The sequence below is a fragment of the Hyperolius riggenbachi genome, chromosome 9 (genome assembly GCF_040937935.1).
Source record: "Hyperolius riggenbachi isolate aHypRig1 chromosome 9, aHypRig1.pri, whole genome shotgun sequence".
NCBI lineage: Eukaryota > Metazoa > Chordata > Amphibia > Anura > Hyperoliidae > Hyperolius > Hyperolius riggenbachi.
The window spans coordinates 104156869-104173155 of NC_090654.1; positions in this window are offsets into that span (position 1 = coordinate 104156869).

The following is a 16287-nucleotide window of genomic DNA, read 5'->3' on the forward strand; positions in this document are numbered from 1 at the left end:
ACATCACTCACTCCTCCTCCTTCTGCTGCTGCTGTTGTATTTATCCTCCTGCTGTCAGTGGTCCCACCGCCAGGGTCCACACAATACATTGCCTGCTGCCAGTGCCACACATCACTCACTCCTCCTCCTGCTGCTGCTGTTGTATTTATCCTGCTGCTGTCAGTGGACCCACCGCCAGGGTCCACACTATGCATTGCCTGCTGTCAGTGCCACACGTCACTCCTCCTCCTACTGCTGCTGCTGTTGTATTTATTCTGCTGCTATCAGTGGTCCCACCGCCAGGGTCCACACTATGCATTGCTTGCTGCCAGTGCCACACGTCACTCCTCCTCCTGCTGCTGCTGCTGCTGTTGTATTTATCCTCCTGCTGTCAGTGGTCCCACCGCCAGGGTCCACACAATACATTGCCTGCTGCCAGTGCCACACATCACTCACTCCTCCTCCTTCTGCTGCTGCTGTTGTATTTATCCTCCTGCTGTCAGTGGTCCCACCGCCAGGGTCCACACAATACATTGCCTGCTGCCAGTGCCACACATCACTCACTCCTCCTCCTGCTGCTGCTGTTGTATTTATCCTGCTGCTGTCAGTGGACCCACCGCCAGGGTCCACACTATGCATTGCCTGCTGCCAGTGCCACACGTCACTCCTCCTCCTACTGCTGCTGTTGTATTTATCCTGCTGCTGTCAGTGGTCCCACCGCCAGGATCCACACTATACATTGCCTGCTGCCAGTGCCACACGTGACTCCTCCTCCTCCTGCTGCTGCGTTTGTATTTATCCTCCTGCTGTCAGTGGTCCCACTGCCAGGGTCCACACTATGCATTGCCTGCTGTCAGTGCCACACGTCACTCCACCTCCTCCTCCTGCTGCTGTTGTATTTATCCTGCTGCTGTCAGTGGTCCCACCGCCAGGGTCCACACTATACATTGCCTGCTGCCAGTGCCACACGTCACTCTTCCTCCTCCTCCTGCTGCTGCTGTTGTATTTATCCTGCTGCTATCAGTGGTCCCACCGCCAGGGTCCACACTATGCATTGCCTGCTGCCAGTGCCACACGTCACTCCTCCTCCTACTGCTGCTGTTGTATTTATCCTGCTGCTGTCAGTGGTCCCACCGCCAGGGTCCACACTATACATTGCCTGCTGCCAGTGCCACACCTCACTCCTCCTCCTCCTCCTGCTGCTGCTGTTGTATTTATCCTCCTGCTGTCAGTGGTCCCACCGCCAGGGTCCACACAATACATTGCCTGCTTCCAGTGCCACACATCACTCACTCGTCCTCCTGCTGCTGCTGTTGTATTTATCCTGCTGCTATCAGTGGTCCCACCGCCAGGGTCCACACTATGCATTGCCTGCTGCCAGTGCCACATGTCACTCCTTCTCCTCCTCCTCCTGCTGCTGCTGTTGTATTTATCCTCCTGCTGTCAATGGTCCCACCACCAGGGTCCACACAATACATTGCTTGCTGCCAGTGCCACACGTCACTCCTCCTACTGCTGATGTATTTATCCTACTGCTGTCAGTGGTCCCACCGCCAGGGTCCACACTATGCATTGCTTGCTGCCAGTGCCACACGTCACTCCTCGTCCTCCTCCTCCTGCTGCTGCTGTTGTATTTATCCTCCTGCTGTCAGTGGTCCCACCGCCAGGGTCCACACAATATATTGCCTTCTGCCAGTGCCACACGTCACTCCTCCTACTGCTGCTGTATTTATCCTCCTTCTGTCAGTGGTCCCACCGCCAGGGTCAACACAATACATTGCCTGCTGCCAGTGCCACACGTCACTTCTCCTCCTGTTGCTGCTGTATTTATCCTCCTGCTGCTGTATTTATCCTCCTGCTGTCAGTGGTCCCACTGTCAGGGTCCACACTATGCATTGCCTGCTTCCAGTGCCACACGTCACTCCTCCTCCTACTGCTGCTTTATTTATCCTCCTGCTGTCAGTGGTCCCACCACCAGGGTCAACACAATACATTGCCTGCTGCCAGTGCCACACGTCACTCCTCCTCCTGCTGCTGTATTTATCCTCCTGCTGTCAGTGGTCCCACCGCCAGGGTCCACACAATACATTGCCTGCTGCCAGTGCCACATGTCACTCTTCCTACTGCTGCTGTATTTATCCTCCTGCTGTGAGTGGTCCCACCGCCAGGGTCAACACAATACATTGCGCAGAAAAAGTGGGATCAGCGCATCACCAGGCCGCCTCTGAATGGCCTCAGCTCAGAGATGCGCTGAGCCCCCCCAGGAACTACAAACGCACCTTGAACCCAGTGGTCCCACTGCCAGGGTCCACACTATGCATTGCCTGCTTCCAGTGCCACACGTCACTCCTCCTCCTACTGCTGCTGTATTTATCCTCCTGCTGTCAGTGGTCCCACCACCAGGGTCAACACAATACATTGCCTGCTGCCAGTGCCACACGTCACTCCTCCTCCTGCTGCTGCTGTATTTATCCTCCTGCTGTCAGTGGTCCCACCGCCAGGGTCCACACTATGCATTGCCTGCTGCCAGTGCCACACGTCACTCCTCCTACTGCTGCTGTATTTATCCTCCTGCTGTCAGTGGTCCCACTGCCAGGGTCAACACAATGCATTGCCTTCTGCCAGTGCCGCACGTCACGTTTTTAGTTTTTGTTTTTTTTAAGTACACCTATTTCAATGTGAATTCCCTTTAAAAAAAACACCAAAAAAAACCCCAAATTCGCGAACACGAATTTTTACCGAATTTTGAGGCATAACCCCAAATCGAATATGAATTCGAACCGAATTTCGTGGTCAAAGGCAAATTCAAATTCGAATGTCATGCGGACCCGAATTCGAATGTAACCGAATCGAATTTTGGTACATCTGAGCATGCCTGGTCAAAAATTGAGACTTGGGGGTTGACTCACTATAACAAATAGCGTGCCTTATCAGAGTTAACATACTTTATCTGAGTTAACGTGCCTTATCCGAGTTAACATGCCTTATCAGAGTTAGTGTGCCTTATCAGAGTAGCATAGCGAGCACTACAAATATATGCCTGCTAATTGGCAATGACAAGAGCTCCACTCGTCCTGCCCTGAGCCCCTGCGGGTTCAATCACTGTAAAGGACATTATCTCCAAACTTTGATTGGCCCAATAGGCTGCCTGTCAAGTTCCCTGTCAAGTGACAGAAAAATAAACTGCAGTGTATTTTGTACTAGGGGCTATATCACCACAATGAGGTTACCTTCTTAGAATTGGTCCCTACTCTACCTACCCCAGTCAGCACAGAATTGTATACATGCTCCAGAGCCTGTGATTCAAGATAAGCAAAGGTTAAGAACCAGAATTGCCTCAGGTTACATTTCTGGTTCAAAAGCATAAAATATTCACTTCTGTTCAGACTGACATAGCGGTATATACACCCAGAGGTGGTAACACCTCAAAGTGACTGCATTGTGAGCTGTCTCAAAGGCGGATTCAATATCCCCTTGTTTGTGTTGATATGAAGATACGTTCTCCTAAAGTACAAGTTATCCAGAATCACTTAAATGTCTGAAGTACCTGATCTGCTATTTGTAATGATTAAGTGACGCCAAGTATTCACCCTTTCCAATCTTATTTCAGACTATGTCTGATATTGGCATTTTCCAGTTCAGGCCCAATGTTGGACACAGTCAGACATAGGAAAACAAAGCCACTGCTAGGGGAACCATTGCTGGGTCTAGTCTTGGATGATCACTTGGGTGATAAATTTATTGGATTGGAAAGGGTTAAAAAGAGATGAACACAGCAGCTGCGCAAGAAACCTTAGCAATATTTAAAAGGATGCTTACAACAGGGCTTTCCATATTCCTCTGATTTTAGATTGATTATAAGAGACCTCAGGTATTGTCTTTACAAAGACCGCAGTAGAAATATAATACCAGTTATGAAGGAAAAGCTGGGAATTCTGGCTTGGAAGTCTGACCACCAATGTTAGTGAGAGGTGTAAAGCTTGCTATGTGTACACGTTAGATTGAACCTGGGCTAGATGGCTATTTGTTACAGACTCATCCAAGGATTTAGCGTGTGTGCAGGTGTCCCAGGTATCACTTTAAGATGCGACACCAGGGGATGCCAAATAATCCCCTTACATACTGACACATAAAAATATCACATATTTACTAAAGGTTTGGGTTAATTTGGGTGCCTAATGTTGCCAATAGTTAGAAAGTTGCATTGCCAATATTCTACAAAAGGCTTGCCCAACAAAGCAAATGTAAAATGTGGTATTATTTCAACTTCGATAAGTTGTAGAATAGATTTTAAGGTGTTTTAGTGTTGAGGCCTATGTCTTTAGTTTTTTTTAGTGACAAACTGTTCTGAACTCAAAATTGAAAGTTTGTATATAAAAATTAAGTGACAAAATTTAAAATTGAATGCATAAATTGTTACCTTAGCGACTCAGCTTTTTAAAAAATGTATGCCACGAGGGTATATTGCAATATTTGCAAAAAAAGGGCTTGAAATTACTGCTAGGGTACAATGAGAAAACAAAAATCAGAATAAAGAAAAAATACACCTTTATTTCCAAATAATATATTATACATATACATTGTACTGGGGACATAGTTTAAGTATTTGGATAACTAGGTTAAATGGGCAAATAAAATGTGTTTTTTTTTGTTTTTTTAACGGTAGCATTATTTATTTTAAAACTGATGCGGTGATGCCATCCCTATAGTGGATGGAAATGGACAAATAGTGTATTTCTTATTTTTTTCTCTTCTTTCCCTTTAAAATGCATAGAGACTAACATAATTACTAAAAAAAAAAATCACCCACCAAAAGCCCAAATTACTCTTAGAAAAAACAAGCGCCAGATCATTTAGGTGTGATAAGTAGTGATAAAGTTATTGGGGAATAAATGGGAGTAGTGCTGAAATGTGAAAATTCCTCCCCTCCATAAGGTGAAGACAACCCGTGGGCTGAAGTAGTTAAACAGTGTTAAACTAATTTATATACTTTTGGGCACCCCATCTACCATTTACCCATTTACTTACTGAGCAGCATTTACCTAGTCCAACTGCTAGAATAGTGTGCAAGTAAGTAGGGAGGGAAGCTGGCATCTTTATATGGATATTTCCCAGGGATTTTTATTGCCTACTATAAGAGACAGCAACATAGGAGAAAAGTAATTTATAGTGTGTTTAACTTGTATTTCCTATATGTGTGCAAATATGTATTTTAAATTGTACAATTATATTTGTGATAGTGGCCCTTTAAGCAGTTCAAAACTGCCCACCTAGCTATGATTACTATGCTCTTTTGTGTGAGGGTATTTATTCACCTCCATAGTCTAGTCTTTTTCTTTAGGTATTAGTAGACAATATTCATGTAAGCCGCATTTCAAATGTAAAAGTACTTGCTTGGGAAGTGATATATTTTTAGGCAACTGCAGAGTGGGAAATTTTATTTTAGTCCCGGATAGTAATGGGAAGGAATTATAATCTCTTTTGGGTTTTCATTGCTGCTCTTCTAAGAAATGTCCCTTATTTCTTATCCCTTAGGGTAAATGGCTTCAGTCGGAACATAGACAGCAAAAAATAAATCCTTTATGTAAAGTGAAGAGGAGTTTGAACCTGCATCAAATGTTTTTTATTGCTGTCTCTAATTTGCTGTTCCTGTGGCCACACATATTTATATTAAAGCTAAATTCAAGTCAGACAAAAAAAAAATTCTTCCTCTGTTGCTATTATAATGCAACGAAGAGCTATCAAACTGTGCATAAAAATATTTTATAAATGTTTTGATCTCCAGTGGAGAGGTATTTATTTGCAGTGCTAGTTTGTTGGAGGACGTTATGTCTGCAAGGGACACAAACAGCAGGAAAAATGTAAGAAAAAGAAAAGAGTACAAAAAAATTATGCAAACAAATTTCCAGTGGAAAAGATCAGTTTAGTCCAACCTCTTACTGAAAAGAGGGAAGGCTGGTTTGACATTCAAATCATAAATAAAAAAGTATTCAAACTACCACTCACAGGACTTAAAAATATACAAAACTTTATTGAAGACCTATGGTTGTAAATAATGTTTTCCCTTCATACCAAACTCTACCATAGTCTTCAATAAAGTTTTGTATATTTTTAAGTCCTGTGAGTGGCGGTTTGAATACTTTTTTTGTGTGTGTGAAAAAAAAATAACCTTGGCCCCCGTGGCAATCGCGCATCGTTAAGCGACGGACACGGCGGATCAGACCGTTAAGAACCCAAACGACTCCGCGCAAAGTACCACATTTGCTTACTTCCCGTTCACACCCATGGTGTAGTCATGTGACGTCACTAGCAGAAAAAAGCCATCGCCTGACGACGGTTGTCAAGGGGACGTCACTGGACCCGTCGGGTGATGAGTACGCAGCTTTAGAGTAGAAATAGAGTAATGTACTGTGTTAGCTATCAGTAAAAACTTCCAGGGCCAGGGCAGAGTAGAGATGGCCCGAACGGTTTGCCGGCGAACGGTTCCAGGCGAACTTTGGGTGGTTCGCGATCGCATGCGAATGCAAACTTTCCCGGAAGTTTGGTTCACCCCCATAGTGCTCCATTAGGGTCAACTTTGACCCTCTACATCACAGTCAGCAGGCCCATTGTAGCCAATCAGGCTACACTATCTCCTGGAACCACCCCACCCCTTATATAAGGCTGGCAGTGCCGGCCATTACAGTCACTCGTGTCCCTGCAGTAATTAGTGAAGGGAAAGCTGCTGGCAGACTCTCATAGGTAAAATATTAGTTAGGCTCCTGTAAGCTTGTTAGCTTGCTCCTGGCTGATTCTTATTCCTAAAATAGCACCCCACAACAGCTCTTTTGAGAGCTAATCTTGTTCTTGTGCTTTTTTTTTACCTCCACCCTCCTCCTCCTCTCTTGTCTTCCAGGGATCTTGTCTTCCAGGGATTTGTAGGATGTCAAAAGCTAGCTCATATACATTAGCCAGGAATCTAACCCAGGTCAGCTGCTTGGAAGGCAGCTATGCTCACCACTATACCACCAATGCTACATGCTGAAACTTTTTGGAACAGACTTACTTCTTTCCTCCAAAAGACACATACATCCCCATAAAATAATTTAACAGCAACTGCATGCACAGTCTCTCTGGCACAATCAGTTAGCACATTCAGCTGCTAACCGAAAGGTTGGTGGTTCAAGCCCACCCAGGGACAGCCTTGCCTTCTGCATTCAACAGTTGTCCAAAGAGAACCCCAGATAGCCATGTAGAATCATCTCTTTCTCTCTCTGGGCTTGAACCACCAACCTTTCAGGGAACAGCCAAACCCGCTAACTGATTGCACCACAGAGACTGTGAACACAGTTGTTGCTAAACGATTTTATGTGGATGCATGTGTGTCTTGTGGAGGTAGGAAAAAAGTCTACTCCAAGAAGTTTAACGCCACTTTAAATAAAACCTGTACATATCAAATTTCTACATATATGATTCTTTCATGATGACAAAGGCCAGAAAGAAGTAGGCAAAGGAGTGCCCATTTTTCCTTATGGCTAAGCGGTCTCACTCAATTTTTCCTACAACGAAGCATCTGCTTTACAGCAGCAGAGTGGCGCAGCGGAAGCGTGCTGAGCCCATGACCCAGAGGTCGATGGATCGAAACCATCCTCTGCTAGGTGTACTTTGGTTTTTACACCTTGCTTTACCACATGAGCCAATCGGTGGCCATAGCCCCGTAAGAAAAAGCGTCATTAGGGCCTTGCTGTAACATAGATAGTAGTGTAACTATTTCAACTAATGTACCCTTCTTAAACTTGAAGGTTATATACAAACTCACACCCTGAGGAAGCGTCCAATCAGGACGTGAAACGTTGGTGGGCGGAGCCTACTTTCGCGCTCGCAGGGCCGCATGACGTGCAGCTAACCAGCTAGCCACGTGTGGTGGCGTCCTACTACTCCCAGCCATCCCTCCTGCCTTGCCGCCGGATCCTGCAAGCTGCTTTGCTGTAGCCATTTGGCTCCTTGTGTCTGCTTTATATCGCGGAATACACAATGCGACCTGAAGGTCGCATGGGCATGCAGCCAGTCTGTTAACCGCGCCAGTTGGTGCACTACCACTTTCAGCTATCGCGGTCGGAACTGTGGAACTCTGGTTTGTATTCTACTGCAGTCAATCTGTTTTCATGCACTTAAAGGAGGTCAGTGATGGTGACATTATATACAGCAAACTGCACTGAGGATACATGTTTCTTGTGACCATTTTGAACTCACTATTATCAGGAGCTGGTGCATCTGCTAGCAAGGAGAAAGGAGATGTCGTTTTGGTGAGATCTAAACCTCTTATATACATTTTTTGCCACATACTGTATATATTTTGTCATATTTTTGGAGGACATTATCAAGTTCATAGGATTCATGCAATTAGAAGAATTAAATAACCCATTCTCCCAATCCGAGGTACTTAAAACTATAAAATCCATGAAAAAAAATAGAGCCCCAGGCCCAGACGGATTCATTAATGAATACTATGTAATATACTTTCAAATATTAACTCCCTTCTTAACAGATCTATTTAACGCCTTTATGACAGATACCCCAATACCCAAGGAATACCTGCATGCCACAATAACGGTGATACCAAAGCCAGGGAAAGATGCCCAACACACCAATAACTATAGACCCATTTCCCTATTAAATACGGACACAAAACTTTATGCAAAGCTTATCGCAAACAGGTTGATGCACATAACACCAGATCTCCTTTCACCTGACCAAGTAGGCTTCACGAGAGGAAGACAAGCACCCAACGGCACGAGGAGAATGCTAAACATATTGAGACACCTAGAGCTCTGTCGGACGTCTTCTCTGCTCCTCACTTTGGATGCGGAGAAGGCGTTCGACAGGGTACACTGGGGTTTCTTACATGCCACACTTTCTAAATTCGGATTTCAAGGCCCAATATTTCATGCGGTTATGTCACTATACACTAACCCTTCAGCTAAAGTCAATGCAGCTGGTTTTCTATCTGATGCCTTTGACATATCGAATGGCACCCGCTAGGGATGCCCGCTTTCCCCTATCATCTTCGTCCTCCTAATGGAGACTTTAGCCCAAAAAATAAGTTCAACACCGGAAATAAGAGGCGTCCTTATTGGAAGCAGCTCTCACACCATCAGCCTCTTTGCGGATGATGTGGCCTTAGTGATCACTAACCCCTTGCAATCACTACATCATCTGCTCAAAGTAATAACTGAATTCTCTGAAGCTTCATACTACAAGCTCAACCAAACCAAATCATATATTTTAGGCCTAAATATCCCCCCAGATATCAAAACTTCCATTACTCAAGAATTCAATTTTCCCTGGGCCGATAAAGAGGTGACTTACCTGGGAGTGCATTTGATGCCAAAGGCATCAGACCTATTCAAGTATAACTTTATTCCCCTTCTAGGAAACCTCAAAACTGAAGCCATATCTTTTACTAAGTTCTCACTATCGTGGTCAGGAAGATTAACTTCCTTTAAAATGTTCCTACTTCCAAAAATCCTTTACTTACTACGCACTCTACCAATCCCCATCAAAAGCTCCTATTTTCGGGAACTAAGGAAAACTATGAGTAACTTAATATGGGGTGGGAAAAAATCTAGGATCAAGTATACCACAATGATCTGGCCAAAAAGACTGGGAGGCATAGGAGTACCGGATATAGAAACATACTATCATGCATGTAATCTCGAATTTGCTAAAAATTGGTGGTCCAAATCCAAGGAAAAAAAATGGGTATCTATGGAACAAGATTTACTTAAGATGTGTCCAAGAGACCTGTTATCAAGCATGATGTTAGGACATAAAATGCCCAAATACCCCTTCCCAACCATTACTACCACACTTCTGTCATGGGAAACCTTTCTAAAACACCCCCCGCACAAAGGTATATACGTATCTCCTAGAATCCCTATAACAACGATACAAGCAATGATAGCAGATATTAATACATTGCCTATGAGAATGGCAGGGCTAAAAAACCTGAATAATATATATAATGGTGACAATATCAAAACCTTTGCAGATCTAAAGAAGGAATACTCACTTCCTAAGCACTCCTTATTCACATTTCAAAGGGTAGCTAGCTTTCTAAAGGCCAAAACAATCACTATCCCGGAAATTAATAGTCAAATTCTCACAATGCTTAATTCCACCAAACCAATCACTGGGGGAATCTCCACATGGTATAATGAACTCATAGCAAACAAACAATCGCCTATTGAAAAGTATGTCAAAACATGGTCATCTGACCTAAACTCAGATATATCGACTGATCAAATAATCGCAGCAATTAAAAAAATATCACAATTATCTAAATGTAATTCCCACTGGGAGCAATACATAAAAATACTAACGGGATGGTATTTGACGCCTAGGAAGCTAGCAACCTTTTCAACCAAATTCTCACCATACTGCTGGAAATGCTCCAATTCCATAGGCAATATGTTTCATATGCTATGGCAATGTCCCTTTGTAGCAGATCTTTGGACGTCAGTAGAACGTTACATAAAAGAACATCTAGTTCCAAACTTTCACCTAACACCACAACTAGCACTACTATGTATCGATCTAGACAAAATAAATATAGAATATCGAATGCAAGTATGTCACCTAATCATGGCATCACAAGGCACTATCGTTAGTAATTGGAAATCCACAGAGAAAATGGACTTCACCATGACCATAGCAATGTATACCCGAAATATTACAATGGAAAAATATCTTAGGCCCGGATGTTCCATAAACAGCTAATTACACAAACTTGTATAGAAGTTTTAGCAACATATGTAGAGGTATGAATCTACTCGTTTAACATAAATATAGATACGACTATGGGTGGGACCATAGATTTTGTTGTATTAAGTTTACCAAACAACAATATATAACCTGTTAGTTATATTGTATGTTATGTACGTTTCCCCTTTCCCCTCTTCCTTAATATCGCCAGCTAGGAATACTATATAACTAGAAGTAAGAAACACACTTAAAGCATCCTAGCTGGCTATACATTGCATTATCTTTATCAGATTTATCATATTTACCAGATTAGATGTTCGGTCGATCCTATAGAAGAGTGATACTAACCCAGCAGGACCATATACACTAATGGTGTAAGGTGCGACCACCGCAGATCACAAGATCCTAGCTTAAACATACCAAATCAGAAACAATGATCGCCTTTCGATTGATAGGTCTAAGTACCACTGCTTCAATCGAACAATGTAGCTGGGAAATGTTCCCCTGTCGGTCAGTCTACCAGTAATGGATAGACAGTGACCGGAGAGGAGTTCACTGACCTGGCAAAGTTTAAACCAGGACAACATAATGTACGGATATCATCACACTATGTATATGTCCATAAAGATGTTGAACATATATTTGTCCAAACTGGATATTTCCAAGCGATGTGTAATCCTATGTACAACATGTTTCAGTTCTTTTTTCCTTATGTCACTGATTTAGCATATCTCTCAATAAAAATGTATTGTTTAAAAAAAAAAAAAAAAGTTAATTGGATTCATTTTTCTTTTGAATTTTCTGGGACCTCATTGCATATACTTACTAGCATCGGCAAATATCGGAGGTTTCCAAAAGGGGGCCCCCCATTATGACTACAATTAGTCAATTGCATGGCACTTGTATGGTTGCGCGGAGCGCATGTTGATAGGTGAATGGGTGATCTTTCAACATAGCATATACCCTGTTTGATACAAAAGCTGCTAGGTATGGCTGAATCCGCTTCTTGTACATGTTTTTAATCAATAATTCCATGTTGTGAGGTCCCATTTACATTTTGCTATATTGAGAAATGTGTGTCTAATTCAATTCACTTATTAAAGGATGATCTTTTTGTACACTAAGGAGGCTGATGACCCATGTGTGTTGAATTTTGTTTGGTAATTGTTTTAGGGTTAGCTCCGCCCACATTCCGCTTTTTCAGTGGGCCAGGTGACAAAAGTATTCTTGTGACACCACCACCTCTCCTTTTTTTTATTTTTTTTATATACAAACGTAAGCAGAGTGGTGCAGCGGAAGTATGCTGGGCCCATAACCCAGAGGTTGATGGATCAAAACCATCTTCTGCTAGGCATGATTTCAATTTTGCACCTCGCTTTATCGCACGGCCAAAACGGTTTCCATAGCCCTGTAAGAGAAAGTGTAATAAGGGCCCTGCCGTAACATAGATATTAGGGTAGCTAAGACTACTCCTGGGCCTTTCTTGTAGTTGAAGAGATGAGTGAACTGTGACACCACACTTAAAAAAAAAATCTAAAAAAGTCTTAAGCCAATGTGTTGTAAGACACAAGTAAGCTTTAGGTTAGCAGGAATGGTTGCATGGCCAACTAGCTTTTCATCCTTTCCACCCTTGCCCTGGAATCTTCCAGACTTCAAATTGCTGTCCTTTGCTGTGTGTGTTACACTAGCATCATCCAGGGGGGCACATGATCTTTCTGAAGTCTTGAATTGAAGCCTGTAAGCAGTATCACCATGTGTCCCACAGCTTTCATCTAGCAAATTAGGCAAATAAGTAAGCTAATTTTTCTCTTGGGTATATCACAATGGTACATGCTAGGCTGGCTTCAGCATGTAGCATTGGTGGTACAGTGGTGAGCATAGCTGCCTTCCAAGCAGTTGACCTGGGTTTGATTCCTGGCCAAAGTATGTGAGGTTGCTTTTGACATCCTACAAATCCCTAAGCAAGCTAATTTTTCTCTAGGGGTATATAACAATGGTACATGCTAGGCTGGCTTCAGCATGTAGTGTTGGTGGTATAGTGGTGAGCATAGCTGCCTTCCAAGCAGTTGACCTGGGTTCGATTCCTGGGCAATGTATGTGAGGTTGCTTTTGACATCCTACAAATCCCTAAGCAAGCTCATTTTTCTCTTGGGTATATCACAATAGTACATGCTAGGCTGGCTTCAGCATGTAGCGTTGGTGGTATAGTGGTGAGCATAGCTGCCCTCCAAGCGGTTGACCTGGGTTTGATTCCCGGCCAATGTATGTAAGCTGTCTTTGTGCCTCTGAAAAAGCAGGGCAAGCTGCGAAACGGCTGTTAGGCCGACCACCTACCTACTCTTTATGTATTGCTTGTACCCGCTGGATTAAAGGAAACTCTTGGAAAGTGCAAATTGGTGCCAGGTCTGCTGTTTGTTCTATGGAAAGTATGTAAGCTGGCTTTTGACATCCTACAAATCCCTGGAAGACAAGACGTGGAGGAGAAGGAAGGAAGGAAGGAGAAATTACACTCCCTGATTGATGTATACACATGCAAGATGTTATAAAGCAGTTTAGGCCTGCAATTTAGCATTTAATGTGATTTCTACCCTTAAAACACTGCTTTGCGTCAAATCCAGATTTTTTTCTGGGACTTTTGGCGTCTATCCCACTCAACCATGTCTCCCTCCAGGTATTAAACCCCTTGACACATCTTTTCCATCACTTTTCTGGCCAGCATAATTTTTTCTAGTTTTCCAAGTTCACCTCCCCATTGAAGTCTATTGCGGTTCACGAAAGTTCGCGAGAACCAAACTTTTGCGGAAGTTCGCTAACCGAAAATCGGAGGTTCGAGCCATCTCTAGGGCAGAGGTGAGAGAGGCTCCAGCCTCAGGGTGCAGTGTAGGAGGGGGCATGCAACTCACTCATCTATCATTCCCCTACTGTGTTTGAAGCAGAGAGGAATAAGAAAAAGGGATACATGGCAGTGACTGCAAGGCAGATAACTAGAGATCAAGATGTTGGGGGACCTGGGCTGCCTCTTAGTCTAATAACAATCAGTGTGTGATGGCTGGGGTGGGAGGGATGGAGGGCGTACTTTGGTGTCTCAACCTTGGGTGCTGGAGGACCTTGTCCTGGGTCTGCATGTCCTTAACACTGAGATGGGGCAGGCCCTGGTTATTTATATAATCAAATCACATCCCCACATCAGCAGCCAGAACCCAATGTGGCCAAAACACAAAATCATTGTTTCTTTTTTGTGCTTTGGCAGGCGAGAACGCAACATTACTAAATGTGGACAGTCAAGTTCCGATTCTCTCCACGCTGCCTCATACTGGTTTTCGCTGCCTCCATTCTGCACACACAGGGACCTGAGTTCAGAGCTGCCAGTTGAAGCACCTGGTGCTGCTTCTCCATTCTGCACAGAGGACCTGTGGAGCTACATCCACAGCTGCCGAGTTTGCAGCCTTCCCTTGTTCCTGCAGAGCATTGCAGCTTGATCATGACAGAACCCAGCAGAGCAGAAGGTATAGATACATGGCAGTGGGAAAGGCAGTTTAGGACTTGGATGGCCAAAGTCTGAAAAAAATCAGTATTTAATCCAGTATATTGGCCACATCATCCAGGCCATTTCCCATATTGGCTGGTAGGCAAGAACCTAGAAGTGTCTGGACTTCAGGTTCTGGCAGTAAAATATGCACTATATTGCTAAACGTATTGTAACACCTGAAATGTCCTGTGACATGATGAGATAAACATACAGTAGGTACTGTAACTGGGTTTTCTTTATCTTTAGGATTTGCTTAAAAATCAGATGATATTTTAGGTCACCTTCATATAAAAACTTTGAAAGGGCTTACAAACTTTCAAGCGCCACTATATATATATATATATATATATATATATATATATATATATATATATATATATATACAGTGGTGTGAAAAACTATTTGCCCCCTTCCTGATTTCTTATTCTTTTGCATGTTTGTCACACTTAAATGTTTCTGCTCATCAAAAACCATTAACCATTAGTTAAAGATAACATAATTGAACACAAAATGCAGTTTTAAATGATGGTTTTTATTATTTAGTGAGAAAAAAACTCAAAACCTACATGGCCCTGTGTGAAAAAGAAATTGCCCCCTGAACCTAATAACTGGTTGGACCACCCTTAGCAGCAATAACTGCAATCAAGCGTTTGCGATAACTTGCAACAAGTCTTTTACAGCGCTCTGGAGGAATTTTGGCCCACTCATCTTTGCAGAATTGTTGTAATTCAGCTTTATTTGAGGGTTTTCTAGCATGAACTGCCTTTTGCCTTTTTAAGGTCATGCCACAACATTTCAATAGGATTCAGGTCAGGGCTTTGACTAGGCCACTCCAAAGTCTTCATTTTGTTTTTCTTCAGCCATTCAGAGGTGGATTTGCTGGTGTCTTTTGGGTCATTGTCCTGCTGCAGCACCCAAGATCACTTCAGCTTGAGTTGACAAACAGATGGCCGGACATTCTCCTTCAGGATTTTTTGGTAGACAGTAGAATTCATGGTTCCATCTATCACAGCAAGCCTTCCAGGTCCTGAAGCAGCAAAACAACCCCAGACCATCACACTACCACCACCATATTTTACTGTTGGTATGATGTTCTTCTGCTGAAATGCTGTGTTACTTCTACGACAGATTTAACAGGACATGCACCTTCCAAAAAGTTCAACTTTTGTCTCGGCGGTCCACAAGGTATTTTCCCACAAGTCTTGGCAACCATTGAGATTTTTTTTAGCAAAATTGAGACGAGTCTTAATGTTCTTTTTGCTTAAAAGTGGTTTGCGCCTTGGATATCTGCCATGCAGGCCGTTTTTGCCCAGTCTCTTTCTTATGGTGGAGTTGTGAACACTGACCTTAATTGAGGCAAGTGAGGCCTGCAGTTCTTTAGATGTTGTCCTGGGGCCTTTTGTGGCCTCTCGGATGAGTTTTCTCTGCGCTCTTGGGGTAATTTTGGTCGGCCAGCCACTCCTGGGAAGGTTCATCACTGTTCCATGTTTTTGCCATTTGTGGATAATGGCTCTCACTGTGGTTCGCTGGAGTCCCAAAGCTTTAGAAATGGCTTTATAACCTTTACCAGACTGATAGATCTCAATTACAGTACTTTTGTTCTCATTTGTTCCTGAATTTCTTTGGATCTTGGCATGATGTCTAGCTTTTGAGGTGTTTTTGGTTTACTTCTCTGTGTCAGATAGCTCCTATTTAAGTGATTTCTTGATTGAAACAGGTGTGGCAGTAATCAGGGCCTGGGGGTGACTACAGAAATTGAACTCAGGTGTGATAAACCACAGTTAAGTTATTTTTTAACAAGGGGGGCAATCACTTTTTCACACAGGGCCATGTAGGTTTTGAGGTTTTTTTCCTCACTAAATAATAAAAATCATCATTTAAAACTGCATTTTGTGTTCAATTATGTTATCTTTGACTAATAGTTAACGGTTTTTGATGAGCAGAAACATTTAAGTGTGACAAACATGCAAAAGAATAAGAAATCAGGAAGGGGGCAAATAGTTTTTCACACCACTGTATATATATATATGAATATG